The sequence below is a fragment of the Onychomys torridus genome, chromosome 3 (assembly GCF_903995425.1).
Source record: "Onychomys torridus chromosome 3, mOncTor1.1, whole genome shotgun sequence".
Lineage (NCBI taxonomy): Eukaryota > Metazoa > Chordata > Mammalia > Rodentia > Cricetidae > Onychomys > Onychomys torridus.
In genome coordinates this window covers 105,076,787-105,092,885 of record NC_050445.1, presented here as the reverse complement: position 1 = coordinate 105,092,885, position 16,099 = coordinate 105,076,787, and the positions used below count along the sequence as shown (strand labels likewise).

Sequence of the window (16,099 nt, the reverse complement as noted above, 5' to 3'; positions counted from 1 at the left end):
TCTAAGCCTCCTGAGTGCTGGGATAACAGGCCTGTGTTATGCTTCGATAAATCTATATAATTTCAAAGTTGGGTTGTGTTCTACTTTGTTAGATCTACATTTTCAGAAGTTGTTATTCCTTCCTCTTAGTCATCACAACATGTAGTAGTGTTACATTTTAATTGAATTTGCATAGCCTCAGGAAGTATTCTGCAGGAAATAGTCCTGGCTGTAAAGTAATTGTTGGTTTTATTGGTTTTTAGTTTGTTTGTTTGACTGCTAAGGATGGGGATCCAGCGATTGTGCATAGGAGGAGGCACTCTACCTCTTCAGCAATATCCCCAACCCTGCCTTTTTTTTTGTTTTAAAGAAAAACAACAACAGCAAAAATCACTGTGTTATTTTATTCCTAAATAACTGGTAAACTCTGTACTCCTCACATCCTTCCTATTACATAATCACAACCACAGGTAAATGCTAATTCATTTAAACAAGCTGGTTATGGTGAAACATAGGTCTTTAATCCTAGCATTTGGGAGGTGGAGAACAAAGAAAAAAGAAGTCATTTGAATTTGTTCATTTGTTACTAGTGTACCCTAATGAAACAAAAACAATATAATTACCCAGCACTTCTACTAACAATTCCTCTTAACTGAAGAAGACAACCTTGAAAATTAAATGAAATATGTGCCAGGAAATATTTATGATATATAATAGTGTAATCAATTATTTCATCCAAAAATCAAATCAAAGCAAACAAACAAAAACCAACAAATAGCACCAAAAACCTGGCTTAGTAAGTTAGGTAATGTCACTACAGTCACTACAATAGAAAGTCTTGTCACCATAAGAGCACATCTGAAAGTCAATCAGAAACTAGAGGAAATATAAATGTCCTAGCAGCAGAGCAGGATGATCCAAGTAGGAATATGTAAGTGGGAAAACGTATCCGTTAACAAGAACTAGAAAAATTATGAGAGAAAGTTTTGTGCGATTGTGATATTATTTTAAACATATGTTCATAGCTTTTAAGGAATAAAAGTGTTTATAATGAAGGGATAAGAGAGACAAAGGGACAAATGAATATGATAGAGGTACATTGTATATATGTATAAAAACCTTGTGATGGAACTCATTCTGAAGAGAGAGAGGCAGAGAGTGAGGTAGATAGGTAGGTAGATGGATAGATGATAGATAGATAGATAGATAGATAGATAGATAGATAGATAGATAGATAGATGGGAGTATGTGCAGCCTGAAATCCCAGCACTTTGGAGGTGAGGCAAAAAGATTGTAAAGACAGCCTGAGCTATATAGTGAGTTCCAGACCAGTCTAGAGTACAAATCCTATCTCACAAAACAACAAAAGGGCTAGAGATAAGGGTCAATGGTTATGAGCATTTGCTGCTCTTCCAGAATACCCAAGTTCAGTTCCCAGCACCCACATTAAGCGGCTCACAAATGTCTGTAACTCTAGCTACAGGGGATCTAACATCTTTGACTTCCACATGCATGTGCATAACTACACATAATTAAATGTACTAAAAATGAGTCTTAGAAAAAACACAAACAAACAAACAAACAAACAAACAAACAAACGACTATAAGCCTTGACTATAGCTCCATAGTAAAGTGAGTACTTAAGAGTCTGGAAAGCCCTGGTTCTAATCCCCAGCACTCTCAAATTAAGAAAAGGAAGAAAAAAAAAATAAAGCAAAACAAACCCATTAGCTAAAATTCAAAGTAATTTATGCCAGGTTTTCATGTTGCTGTGAACATGCCAATTGCCCACTGTTAAGGTTTTAAGGCCATGTGTAATCTGTATTTCAACCCAAAGCTCTGAATTCAGGCACAGCAGATCAGCTAGGCAGAGCTGTGTACAGAGAACATGCCCCAATATTGCCTGTGTCACACACAGAAATCGATAAAGATTGTTGTGTCCTATTAGCGATTTAAAGAGTTGTGATTCACTCTACCCAGTACAACTATAGTTGATTTCCTCTGTCATAAAATCACTAGGACCAAACAAGTTCAAATATCTTTTATCTACACTCTTTTCTCCTTTATCATCTGTTAATGTATTTCTTTTGGGGGCTTTTCTTCTTTGTATAGATTCATCCACCTTAGTTGTAAATTAACCTACAAGCAACTCATTGAGTTTTTCTTTGAACTTCACAATTTATGGCACAGGGGCCATTTAAGCTGCCAGTTGGCAAATTATGTTCAGAAAAACAGCCTTAGGTTTAGAAACAAAACCTTCCCAAGGGTAAAGGCACCACAGCAAAAAAAATGGAATGTAACTACTGAAAAATTCTGTATTTTCTTTTTTTTTCAATTACAGTAACATGTACATAAATTTATCATTTTTCCTATTTTTATGTGTTTTAAGTATTTTGAAATGTCAGTTCAGTGGTGTTAAGTACATTCCCAATGGTGAGCAGGCATCACCAGAACTTTTTCAGTTTGTACAATGGAAACTGTTCCTATTCCACGTTCATGCTTCACTCTGGCCCCCAGCCTCAGTAGTCCTCAGCAGGCCTCACTCCACATTCTATGACTAACTGCATTAGGTGCATCTTCTGCTAGTCTTCTTTGCACCTAAAAACTGTTAACTGATGCAGTTTACTAAGTTGGTTAAACATGCAAGTGAGATTAAAAAAATTTCAGGGTCAAATTCCAAATACTTAGCATTTAATTTTCATGCCAAATAACTGAATTTAGATCACTCCTTCAGATGCCAAAGTGCATATTTGCCTCATTTTGAAGGTTTGGTCTCTCTGTTTTAAATCACTTTAGGCTTTTCTAAGATTAAACCAGTTTTCAAAGCAAACTCAATGCTGTTACTGATTTCCTTTGAGTATCTAAGCTCTCTTAGTGTTACTTGTACTCACCGCACTCCCTGACATTCTTACCAATAACAAGTAGTCTTCTCTCATCTCGCTGCTCATAAGATTCTAGGTAATAAAGAGTGGGGATCGAGAGCTTATGGATGAGATTTAAAAAACAAAAACAAAACTTGTGTGAGGTTCTTGTTTGAACATTCACATCCTATCCTGTCCCCAGCTAGATTAAACAATTCGCTAAAAGTTAGTTCCCAGGGAAGTACAGATTTGTGGAGTTGGGAATCTGTTATCCCCCTGTCCCCAGTCATGGGTGCTGGGTAACACACATACATGCTGGGTAGATGTTCTAGCCCTCGGCTGTCCTGGACATTCCTGTGGGGTTTTCAGCATAGTTCTCTGAGAAGATGCAAGTAACTGGCTGCTGTCTGAAGTAGACTGACCCGAGATAGCTTTGTAGAGAAGGGGTGGAGACAGCAGAAGAAGAGAGTAAAGGGTTAGGGAGGCAGCTTAGTGGAGAAAGCTGCTTAGCTGCATTTAGCTGGATTTAGCCTCTAACATAAAAAACAAAACAAACAAACAAACAAACCAAGCCACTCTAGAGAAAGGGGAATTACCTGCCTCATACCTCTGGCTTGTTTATGAATTACAAACAGAAATTCTACTTGTATAAGTTAGTGAAAACCAAGGAAAGTGATTATTTGGTGATTTCCATGTGACTTTTAAAACCTTCATATTTAATGGTTAGGGATGTAACAGTGGTAGAATGCTCATCTAGAATGTGCAAGACCATGAATTTGATCCCTAGAACTGCAATAAATTAAATAAATAATAAATAAAACCACAACCAAACATTTCATAACTGGGAAATGATTTGACTTCAGGCTTTCAGAACAGATAAAAAGGTGACAGATCTCGATCTTGTGGATTTCCCCACAGTTCACATATTCAAACCCTAGCACAATTATAAAAAATGAACTGAATAATGATATTCACCCCTTTATTTGGATTTCTCCAGCTTTCTCACTAGTATAGTCCCTCTTCAGCTCCAGGATCCACCACATCCTCTTGCCATGTCTCTTGACCTTCTTTTAGGTTTCCATCTTGGCCTGTCTTTTATGCCTCTGATGCTGTTGAAGCATGTTGCTCCGGAATTCTTAAGCTATCTCTATTCAGGGTGTGTCTCATACTTTCTCATGATTCAGCTGAGGTCATGGACTTTTGGGAAGAATACAAAACACGTCCTGTGTCGCTCTCAGGATACCTCACAGGGCAGACAGCTCACTGTCTTACTACTGTTGATACTGACCTCGGCTGCTTGGCTATGGCTGGTGTCTGCCAGGACTCTGCACTGTAAATCTCTTCATTCCCATTTGTAATTAACACACATGGGGGAAATAATTGGAAGCTGTGCAAATATCCTGTTTCTCCTTAAGTTATTACCCACCCACAAAAGTCAGTGCTCATTGGTGGCTCCAGCCTGCAGCAAAGATTGCTATGATTCTCTGACAACAACTTTCTATTGCCATCACTTCTTATTAATTTCTATAAAGAAGAGTCATCATTCTCTCCACCTCCATTTATTCATTTACTCTGTAATTATTTACACCAGTCAGAACTCTTGCATGTATTTCACTTGGGGAGCTATAATGCATTTCCACAGTTAGTTGGTTGTATTGCTCAAATTGTCTCAGTTTTGGCTGCTAGGCTCTCTCCTCCACCCTGACTCTTCTGGAGTACACCCTGGCTTCTAGCATCACAAAGGCCCCCAGGCTTATGCTGGACTGTTTTTGCCTCAGTTTTTGAATCAACCTCTTCTACAAAGAACTCCAGTTTCTTTTGGGAGAAAATGGCATTTGGACTCCACAGTTTAGTTTGCTACTGAGGAGGCTCTTATCTAGGTCCTGTCCAGGGACAGAGCTAAGGAACATGCGCACATTCACTGATGCACATGCACACACAATCTGCACTAAATTTGTGAATGTATTTATCTGATAGTTATTTTTTCAATGCATCTGCAGGTTTCAGAAAAATGGGCCATCCTTGACTTTCCTTATAGACTATAACTGTATAAAGTTTCAGAGTAACTTAGGTCTCCAGGCAAAAAGGCACACTTGGGGACTAAGAACTGCCTTAGCACACTAGGATCAGGTCTTGAAGGAATGACAGATTTCCCAGAACTTTGTCCATAGGCCCCATGCTAGTCAGTCCCATGGACAAAGTACCTTCATGTAGGTATAAGCTGAAGTTAGCAGTTCTCTTCAAAAAGAATGTTTATATATATATATATGCAGTTTCTGTGTGGATACTGCCTTACTGTTGACTAGTAATATATATATACTTCTGTCTGATTAGAGGTTAGGGCTGCATGGCCTATGAGGACCAGATAAGATATTTATCTAACTTTAATTGTAAGTATAAGAATCTAAAATAATAATACACTGGAGTCATTACACGGGTATAAAAATAAGAGATTAGATAACTATTTTTAAATATTTGTGTTATACCCAACTTCTAGGGCATTTTCCTATCTTTGTTTTGTCTTAGACAAGTATGCTATTATGAACCAAAACTAACAGGCAAGTTATGTAGGAGAAAGTATTGAGGCAGTAAAAAAAATGTTTTTAAAATATAACTGTAATATAATAAATTCTGATGTACATACCAGTAAAGGGCTGTCCTTGTTTAAAAAATGTCCTTCTTGGATATCAGTGGTTCACAGTTATCTTCTTTCAAATCTGAATAATTAAAAAGAAATAATATTTTCAAATTTCATTGGTACTCAAAATCCTCAGACAACCCAGGCTGCCAAAATGCAAATATATACATTAATTTTCATCCCAGTATTTGTTTTTCCTACACATTTAAAGCTGTATATCCTCTAGAAATAACCAACATACCATCAAATGATTCATTGTGCATCACACAGGATGAAAAAAAAATCTCAGAATAGTTGCATAATAGAGACAGACAGATAGGCTTGATCTGCTCCTCTTGCTTTACCAGTCAGATCACAGACATGATGCAAAACTTTTTATTGCATCCATTTAATAGATTAAATTAATAATAACTATACCACCACTCAGACTTAGGAAAAACTAGATCTTTAAAAGGATTAGCAAGCTCAAAAGACGGGGCTGAGGGCTCTGGGTATGGTTTACTGATAGAAGCCATACTAGGATGCCTGCTGTCCATATCCAGTTCCCGGGTGGGAGGTGATGAAAGTCTGATATGAATTGTATATTGCAAAGCTGATGTTTACTGAAATTTGATTTCACCTGGAAGCTACATAGTTGAGAAGTCTAAGGTCAAAGTAGAGTGCCCAGCCTGCTTGGGTGTGGGAGAAGTACACGCCACGCTAAGCAGACTTTACAGAGGAAGGTCCAGGGAGCAGATTGTCTAAATAATGATTCACATCCTTGTCTCTTAAAATGCTCAGGGAGCCCAGAATAGGACATTCAGTAAAGACAAAACAGCATCCGGTGCCAAGAGCCTTATCAGGAGGGCTGGAGAGCCCCAGCTTGCAGACCCAACCTTCTGCACGCTCTGACATACACAAGACTCCAACACCTGCTTCTCTGACTTCTTAGAGCTGACAGAAACTGTTCTGTTACATGATGGATGGTGTAAAAATGTTACATCATGAAGATGAACTGTTTTCCCATTCTGTTATTTCTAATATTTAAAAATGTGAACTTCAGCCAATGAGCTCTGCTTGTTGGTGTTCTCCAGCATTGCACAGTGCTGCTGCTTGAAAACGGGCAAGTTTTAATGGCATCTCAGTATCACTAGTAAGCCACAGTTCTGTTCTCAGAGCGGGATAGTCTTCTACAGGAAGAGCTCATTGTCAGCACTTTCTGCCTGCATGCCTTGTTTTTTGGCTGTGATTGCTGATTTCCACCATAATGATTTGCATAAACACTTAATTTGCTAGTCAACAGTGAAGGCAGGAATCCACACAGAAACTGCTTATTACAAATAGCACATTTAACATGTGCTTTATCTGTAAGAAATCACTACTCTGACTTTTTTTTAATGTGTAAGGTAAAATTTTTAAAAAGATTCAGAAATATGAAAACAAAAGAAAAATATCAATAAAGAAATTAATTAACAAAACCACTACCTCAAAAAAATTTAAAAGTCTAGGTTAAGATTAAGCAATATTAATTTCCTTGACACTTGCTCCCAGTCTTCCTTAAATACATATGATTTCATTAAGAACTAGACAAAAAGAAAGTAATATTCATTTATTATTTTTAAAAATGTTCACACATATATTTTGGTCATATTCCTTCCCATCCTCCAGATCTTCCCAGATCCTTCCCCCATCCAACTTCATGTTCTTTCTTGCTCTTAAAAAATACACAGAAATGTAGAAACTGCTATCTATTCAAGGCTTGTGACCCCAAGAGTTAGATCAAACAGAAAACAAGGGCAGCTCCTACTACCTCTGGAGGCAGGCAGTATTCCAGCCATCACCCATATCCCATTCTATTCTCTGGATCCACTCAGACTGTTCTGTGTCTTCAAGGCATAATCTACAGACACAGGACAGAGATAATCTGAGGACAGTGTATGGAGCTCCCACACATTCTATGTTTATGTTATGTTCAATCCATTTAATTCCCTAAAACCTGGAGACCCAGGCTGATCATGTGTAAGAGCCTTGCACTTACACAAAGCTCACAATAGGCCAGACTATTCTGCCTACTCATTCAACTGCTTCATATAAGAAATAGGACTTTCTACTAGAATCACATAGATAACAATACAGGCCAAGAGCAACTTATTCAGATTAATTTGCCTGAAATGGAATGAACAGTGAAAACTGACCCAAGAGATAGCAAAAACAACAACAACAACAAACAAACAAACAAACAAACAAAAGGAAATCATCAAAAACTTTCCAAGAATTATATCCTCAAAGGGTTGCAGGTATAACTCAATGGTAAACCAGTTGCCTACCACCCACAAGCCTCTGGGTTCAATGTCCATCACTGCTGGAAAAACAAAATAAAACAAAACAAAAACCTCTTGCCAAAAGCAATTTTACAGATGTTCTTTTAAAATGCTGCAGAAAAAGATGTCATATTTAAACGATGAGTAAAAACTTTTACATTGACCGTATTAATTTTTTTTCCAAGACAGGGTTTCTCTGTGTAGTTTTTGGTTCCTGGAACTCACTCTGTAGCCCAGGTTGGCCTCGAACTCACAGAAATCCATCTGACTCTGCCTCCCAACTGCTGAGATTAAAGGTATGCGCCACCATCACCCAGTGACCATATTAATTTTTAAGTACCATAAGATTGATACAAAAGTTTAACACTTCCCACTCACCACAGAAGAAAACATCACATAAGGGCTATTGAAATGACTGAGTTGGGTAAGGGAGCTTTCTGGCTAGCCTGATGATCTGTGTTCAATTCCCAGTATCCCCATGGTGAAAGGAGAGAACCAACTTCTACAAGTTGTCTTCTAACCTTCACTATGTGCACATGTCACACACACACACACACACACACACACACACACACACACACATGCATTAACTAAGGTAACAAAAGTCACTGAAAATATCAGTCCTATCTATTATTAATTTAAAACAATAAGTAAAGCTAATTAATTTAATTATATGCTAAAAACCTACTTGATCAAATTGTATTTATCTCAGAAAAGCAAGGGCAATTTAATACCAAAATTGATATTAAATTCATTAAATGGCATTAGCCCAGTTTTAAAACAAGCCATATGATTATCTCAAAATATACAAAAACAGCCCTCTATATAATTCTACTGTTGGGCTGGGCATGTATCTCAGTGATACCTTACTTACCTAGCATGCTCAAGGACCTGGGCCCCAAACCTAGCACCAAACAGTATTAACTCAACATTTGTTCTTGATAATACTTCTTTTAAAAACTAAGAAAGTTGAATAACAAGAATCTGTTTCAAACTTACAACTAATATGGTCTTAATTGTGAAATATGACAGTAGCATTTCCTGAAATGTAGTCTATAAATAACCAGTTCCTTTTCCAACAGTGAAGGTTTCACTAGAAAATAAATGTGTGTATAGAGTGTTTTGGAGATGTATAAAAGACATTAAGATATAACTACTCTGTTAAGCTTCACAATTAAATAACACAATACATCATCAATAGCAACTCACATAGCTTCATTATTCCCAACTTCACCCGAAAAATGGATTCATCAATTGCCATTTTTCTGTTCCTCCATACATTGCACTGGGGTGATGTCACACAACTCTCTACCGAAACTAGTTACAAGCAGCTTTGTTGTTAACCCATTCAACTTCTTGATGTCTACTGTTTTCCAATGGTGAAATGGTGAAGTGAGAAAATGCCTCATTAGCCCTCCTGATATGAAGAGAATGCTCTGGTTTGAGGATTTGTGAGTTTCTATGGTGTAAGGCATGGGTTTCAAGCTTCCAGCATGATATCTCTGAGGCAGAATGTTCACCATACAGACATAATAAAATGACAAATCTCAGCAATGTAAGAGCTAGGAAATATATTTTTTGTGTGTCTGTTTTTTTTTCAACATAACCTGTCTGAATATAATCTAATATTTAATGAGAAGTCTCTAACAACTGGTTTAGTAAAACCCTTAAATTTTACAATTAATTTCTACAAGCTTATCTGAATGGGCTCCTGAATACTGCTGTTTCATCCTGCCTTCTAGCTACTTTTTTTGTGCCTGTTCTTTCTGAGACTGTCCTACTATTACATTTTAAAAGTTCTTTGGCTTTCTTCTTTCTACTCTTGAGCATGGTATACCTTGCTTTGTGTAGTTTCTAAGTTACTCTCAAGAACTCTTAAGTTCTAGGCCAGCCTGAGATACATAGCAAGGAAGACCTTGCTTCAAAAACAAAACAAAACCCCAACCCGAACAAAACAAGAAAGAGTTGTAAGTCTTTGGGCCACTATGTCTGGAGCACTCATCTCTTGCTGAGGTGCTCCCAGCATCTCAAACTTAATACAAGCCAAGCAAATCTATCTTCTCCCTCTGAAATATCAAAGAAGCACGCTTAAGGAATATGGGCTGGAAGGTGGACTTTGGCCTGGGGAGCATGGGTAAACTGAGGCAGGAGGTAGGGAGGACTAAAAGATAACACAACTGATCACTTAATGGGAATATTTTTCATTCTTCAAAACATTCAAGACAATTCCAAGTTTTTACCCGGGTCTTTGAAAAATCCAGTGAATAGTATTCAGCTCCTACCCACAAGCAGCCCTTTCTGCCCTCCCCTTCAATTCTTTTCACATTCTCTGTAGTCTCCCCTAAAGCCCTTCTGCCTAACCACTTCCTCCACTCCCAGCTCAGAAAATTCAAGATCTCTCCTTCTCTTCTTCTTTGAGCTTTGACTTAGCACATCAATTTAACAGTTTTGCCAGCACTTTATGGCCAGCCCTTTTTATTAATACCTTATCACGTAAGTCTAGAAACTGACATGAGAGGATTGTGTGTGCGTACACATGCATGTACAAACACCTGTGTGATATTGAAGCTTGAACCTAGGAGTTCATACATGATGGCCAAACTGAGCTGTATCTTTCCTTAAAGGTAGGGAAAGCAATCTTGTTCCATCATACAGTGTTCTTCACATGTGTTGGGTGAAGGTAGGAAGTATGTAAACATATTCAAATTAGTGATTATTATTATTATTATTATTATTATTATTATTATTATTATTATTTTGGTTTTTCAAGACAGGGTTTCCCTGGGTAGCTTTGCGCCTTTCCTGGAACTCACTTGGTAGCCCAGGCTGGCCTTGAACTCACAGAGATCCACCTGCCTCTGCCTCCCGAGTGCTGGGATTACAGGCGTGCGCCACCACCGCCCAGCTGCAAATTAGTAATTTTTATTCCAAGATAAATGTAGTCATTCCTCTATATCCAAGGATTTTGTATCCTAAGGGTTATTCAACTATACACTGAGAATATTTAAAAAAAAAATACATTGCCAGGGAGCTAGCTCAGCAAATAAAGCATTTGATGACTTGAATTCAGTCCTTGGAGGCCATGTAAAGGTAGGAGAGAGCCAACTGCACAAGCCATCCTTTGAACTCCACACTTGTGCTATGGCATGTGTATGTCCAAACTCACATATCATACATACCCAGAATAATCATAAATAAACATTCTAAAACCACTGTGCCTATATTGAATATGTAACAACCTTTGTCTTGTTATTTTCCCCTAAACAACACAGTAGAACAACTTCTCTAGCATTTACACTGTATTAGACATAACAGGACATATAAAGGCAATTTAGAGCAATAAGAATATATGGATAGATTATATGCAAATACTACATTTCATATAAATTTCGGAGCCAGCTCCCATAGATTAAAAACTCCACTGGACTTTTCACTGCCCTATCCCTTCTTACCATGAAGACTTATTTCTTAGAGCTAAAGCTCAATCAAGACCAGTTAACCTTAGATTTTTACGGCAACCTTATAAAATTTACTATCCAGTTGACTATTATATCCTCAGATATCAAAATAAAGTGACTTTATTTGTATTAAAAAGCAGAAGGGAAAGAAGGTGGGGAGAGAGAGAGAATTTTTTTCCCTTTTCGAGACAGGGTTCCTCTATGTAGCCCTCCCTGGCTGTCCTGGAACTCTCTCTGTAGACCAGGCTGGCCTTGAACTCAGAGATTTGCTTCTTCTGCCTGGAATTAAAGGTTGCTCCACCACTGCCTGGCAGAGAGACAATTTCAACAGTGGTTGTCCTGCCCCCAGTGGTTGATTTTAAGTAATAGTGGAGTTTCTGAATATACATCAAAGATTTGGTAATCTCATTTGCCTTATCACAAATAAGACAAAGGTACGCTGTATTTCCAACTCACTATCACACACTAGACTGACTTTCAGTGAACTAGAACAACTAGCCTACATTACATCTAACTGTTACACATGGCATGGTAGTGGGGGTATGTGTGTGTCTGTAGATATTTCATTCTCTGGGAACTCTGATACTGTAAAATCAGGCTCTTATGCAGGACTTGGTGGCCAGGTTTAGATTGCTTGGGTTCAAATCCTAGCTTTCTCATTTGGCAGCTTAGTTGGTCTCTTCCTATTTCTTCATTGACTTCAGTAATATACGAAATGCACAACGTGCACCCACCTTCTTTTGAGACAGGGTCTCCTGTAGGTCAGACTAACTTTAAAGTCACTATATAGCCAAGGATGACCTTGAATTTCTGATTTCCCCATGGGCTGATTGATATAGAGACATATGTCACCACCCCTAGTTTATACAGTTCTGGGGATGGAACCCATGGTGTTATTCATGCTAGTCACATATTCTATCTACTGAGTTACATCTCATTCCAGTACATAACCTTAGCATTATATACAATATATGACTGCTGGAAGAATAAAATAAGATCATGTATCAATGTGCTTTAAATAGAGCCTGAAACAGGTTTATCGATCAATAAATATTAATGATAATTCTTAATAACTAGCTTATCTTTTGTTGCTTGAGTTAATTAAGAAACAGTCATTCAGCAAGATGATTAAGTGAAATTTTGGCTAAAGATTTAAACTATGTGGTAGGCTAAGCAGGACAATGAAGGGTTAAAAATGCTCTAAGCAGGGAATCACATACTTCCATTTATAAATAATTTATAGACTAAGATGCCTTAATGAGTAATTTTACACAAGAGAGTTATGAGAGCTATTGAGGACTGGGAAACAGAATCAGACTGTGGGTATGATTATATTAAAGCAGCAGTTATCTGCTAAGCATCTGCTATTCATTACTGCTGCTCTAGACAAGGAGCTACAGGATGAACATGACAGACCCTCTTGTGTAACTGCACAAGTGAGGGAGGACACAACCCCAAATCAGTGGTTCAAGGATCATCTGCTCTCTGTGCTGTTTGGGAAAAAAGGGTGGAAGTGAAAGTTGTTAGGGACAATCAGGAGTTACTTCAACAAGCTACTGTACTTTACAAGCATTTACCAGTTGTACTGGATGGGTTTATGTCAACTTGACACAAGCTAGAATCATTGGAGAGGAAGAACCTCGACTGATAAAATGCCTCCTTAAAACCTAGCTGTAAGGTATTTTATTAATTAGTGATTGATGGGGGAGAGCCCAGTCTTCTGTGGGTGGTGCCATCCCTGAGCTGGTGGTCCTGGGTTCTATAAGAACGCTGGCTGAGCAAGCCATGGGAGGCAGCTCTCCTCCATGGCCTCTGTATCAACTCCTGCCTCCAGAATCCTGCTTGTTTGAGTTCCTGTCCTGACTTCCTTCAATGATGAACAGTGCTGTGGAAGTGTAAATTGAATAAACCCTTTCCTCCTCAACTTGCTTTTTGGTCATGGTGTTTCATCACAGCAATAGTAACCTTAACTAAGATACCAGTGAGTGAAGGCCTATTGGTCCCCTTTAGACAGTTTGAGAACTATCAAATTAAAAAACCCATTTGGAAAACAATCAATGGAAACCACATTCTGTCAGAAAGACCAGAAAAAATTCAAAATAAAGGCATCTCTGTTCTTGATCTTTTGATTAGTAGATTAAAACCACACATTAGTTCCACATTGCAGTCGAAGTCTTGACCAAAGGAAGAGATAATAATAGGCATTGAAAAACAGAAATGCAAAGGAAGAATCTTCAGAAGAATCAGTTATAAAACCCCAGAAAAGAGAATATAAGAAGCATCAGGAATGAAACAATAGGGCGAGGAAGAGGGGCTAATAACCAGAGATACTGTAAGAAGTAAGGGAAAGAGAGGGTAAGGGAGAGAGGGGAAGAGGAGGGAGGGAGATACAAAAAGGAAGAAAGGGAAAAAAGAAAGGAAGGGAAAAGGGCAGAAAGGAAGGTGACAGAAAAAGAAGAGAGGCTCAGAGGTTCCTAGTCATTCAGCAATAATAACATGCATGCTCAGATTCAGCCATTCACTTTGAATTTAACCATCAGAATTAGTTATCATTGGTATTTTAAATATTGCATAGACATTAAGTTATCACCAAAACTTTTTAACCCAAACTTTCACTATGGTAATTATATCTAAATGTCACCTTAAGGAAAGTGCCTTCCCTTTTCTCGAAATTTAAACTCTCCTTACTTACTACTATGCCTATTCCAACACTAAGTTTTCACCTGAGATGTCTGATCTACCATCACGTCACATAACTGAACAATGTCCAATAAATATTTGAGTGCCTAATATCTAGCAGGTCACATGTCAAAATCTTATATACATTTTGGTGAAAAGCATAACCTATTTTACCATGGGGGGCAACTTTTAACAAGGTATTTTACTAGAGATGAAATGAAATGCATTTTTTCTTCTGCAGACAACCTTCTTTTTTCACCTGATATTATAAGCACTAAAATAATTCCCATGAAAAGAATGTTCCTCATCTGGGTTAAAACATTCATACATTTCTCAAGAAGCATACTGAGGATATCACTCCTATATATACACAAGTCTAAAAAGTTACCATATTATAAAATGCAAACAATCAGTAGTAAGTCTAGTTACTAGGTGTTGAGAGAAACAATTGGGTATTTATAATGACTAAGTCAAATAGGCTGAATAATAAAAGCTATCTATTTTCACACATCAAAATGGCATCCCACTCCAGCATGGAAAAGGGAGGTAGGCACCAAGTCCCACCCCTAGTTAAAAACTTATTGGAAATTGGTGGCTGCTGGGAGAGGAGGAATCAATTCTTTGAAGAGTGTAGTCACTGGTAGCTCTCCCAGCATGCTCTACTAGCATGCTCCAGGGGAAAGCCACACATCCAACAGCATGCAGGCAGCCCAAAGTGGACTTGATAGGTAAAAATCAAAAAGGAAACAAAGTTGAGTGGGCAGCAAAGAAGTGGATCTGGGGAGTGAGGGGAGTGAGTGTGATCAGAACACACTGAATGAAATTCTCAAAGAGCTAATTTTTTTAAATGGAAAAAAAAATGGCACCCCAGAGATATCCCTGAGTGGGTAGTCACATCAGGTTTTGTTCAATCATGACATTGCATCATGGGAGTGAAAAACAAATGACTTAAAGGTCAGCAGCTTGACTTAGATTTACGTAACTCACTTCTGCAGAAATTTGCATTACTTGTGAAAAACATCACGTGAAAGAGGAACTTACTATAAATATTAAAATTGGAAATAAATGAACGGCTGAGAAAGCATTGGAAAATAATAGTTTCTTTAAAAAGAATTGGAGAACTAGAGTATGGGGGGTGTGGTTCATTGGTATAGCATGTGCTTAGCATATAGGAGAAACTGGTATCAGTTCCTAGTAAAACACACACACACACACACACACACACACACACACACACACACACACACACACACACACACACACACATACACACACACAATCCAGTTGTAGAACTAAGTGTAGGATACTTTTAAAAATCAAATTTGCTCATTCACATAAGCTTATTTACAAGTACTGATGAAAAAGCTAAAAACTTAGCATATGTTCATGTTCCAAAGTAGCTAATTATGAAGGAAGTGTGTAGGGGAAGCCATCTTAGACGAGATTCACTTGGATTCTAATGACAAAGCATTTTCTGCTTACTCAGCAGCCTTTCCCACTGCTAGATAGCTATAGTTATTACAATTCTTCCCTTACACTGAGCTGAACTATGACTCTCTTTAATGGCTGGCTATTCTTTGATAGAGACCGTGTAACAGTTCCATAAAGAAAGAGACCAGCTCTTCTTGCCTACTGTAATAGCCTCTGTATCCAACATATAAAGTGATACACAGAGAAGGTAACCTAAAACCTATGGCAAGTCCTCAGAGTCGTTTACTCTTCAAGACAGTATGGATCTAATTTGAGGGTGAAGGGCATTCTCTCTGCAGCACACTGTAGATACTTTGATGACAATGTCACCTCAAAGCTGTCCTCCTTTCCTCCAGGTCAGTGTGCATCAGTGTGTAGACTATGCCTGTGCTTCAGAGCATGACTCAGGTGGGCCTCTGTCTTCATTCCCACAGGTGTTCCTGGACACATTATGTCCAGATTTTTTTTAACAGCTTCCTGATGGCTTTCTTTGCACACAGCTGCCACGTTAATCTTCTGACTAAATCATCTCCAACTTCTTCTTAAGATCTGGAATCTCCCCACTGCTAAGATAAAACCCCTACTCCTCTATCTGCATTCCAGACCATTCATCATCAGTCTGAAAGATCTACATTTCCAACCCCATTTCTGCTTGCTCATATCCCTGGATTCTCCACCTCCAGTTGGTTTGTGTAGAGTTCCCTGAGGCTGTGT

The 16,099-nt window shown here is 38.1% G+C and overlaps 1 protein-coding gene across 4 annotated transcripts in view; it reads right to left on the bottom strand.

Annotated features, from left to right (window-relative positions):
* The window catches only part of Pparg (peroxisome proliferator activated receptor gamma), a 134,798-nt gene that overhangs the window by 104,763 nt on the left and 13,936 nt on the right, over nt 1-16,099 (bottom strand). For all 4 annotated transcript variants that reach the window (XM_036181415.1, XM_036181416.1, XM_036181417.1 and 1 more), the window contains one exon: nt 5,485-5,557. The gene's annotated coding sequence lies outside the window, so the exon portion shown is untranslated. The remainder of the gene's footprint in view (nt 1-5,484; nt 5,558-16,099) is intronic.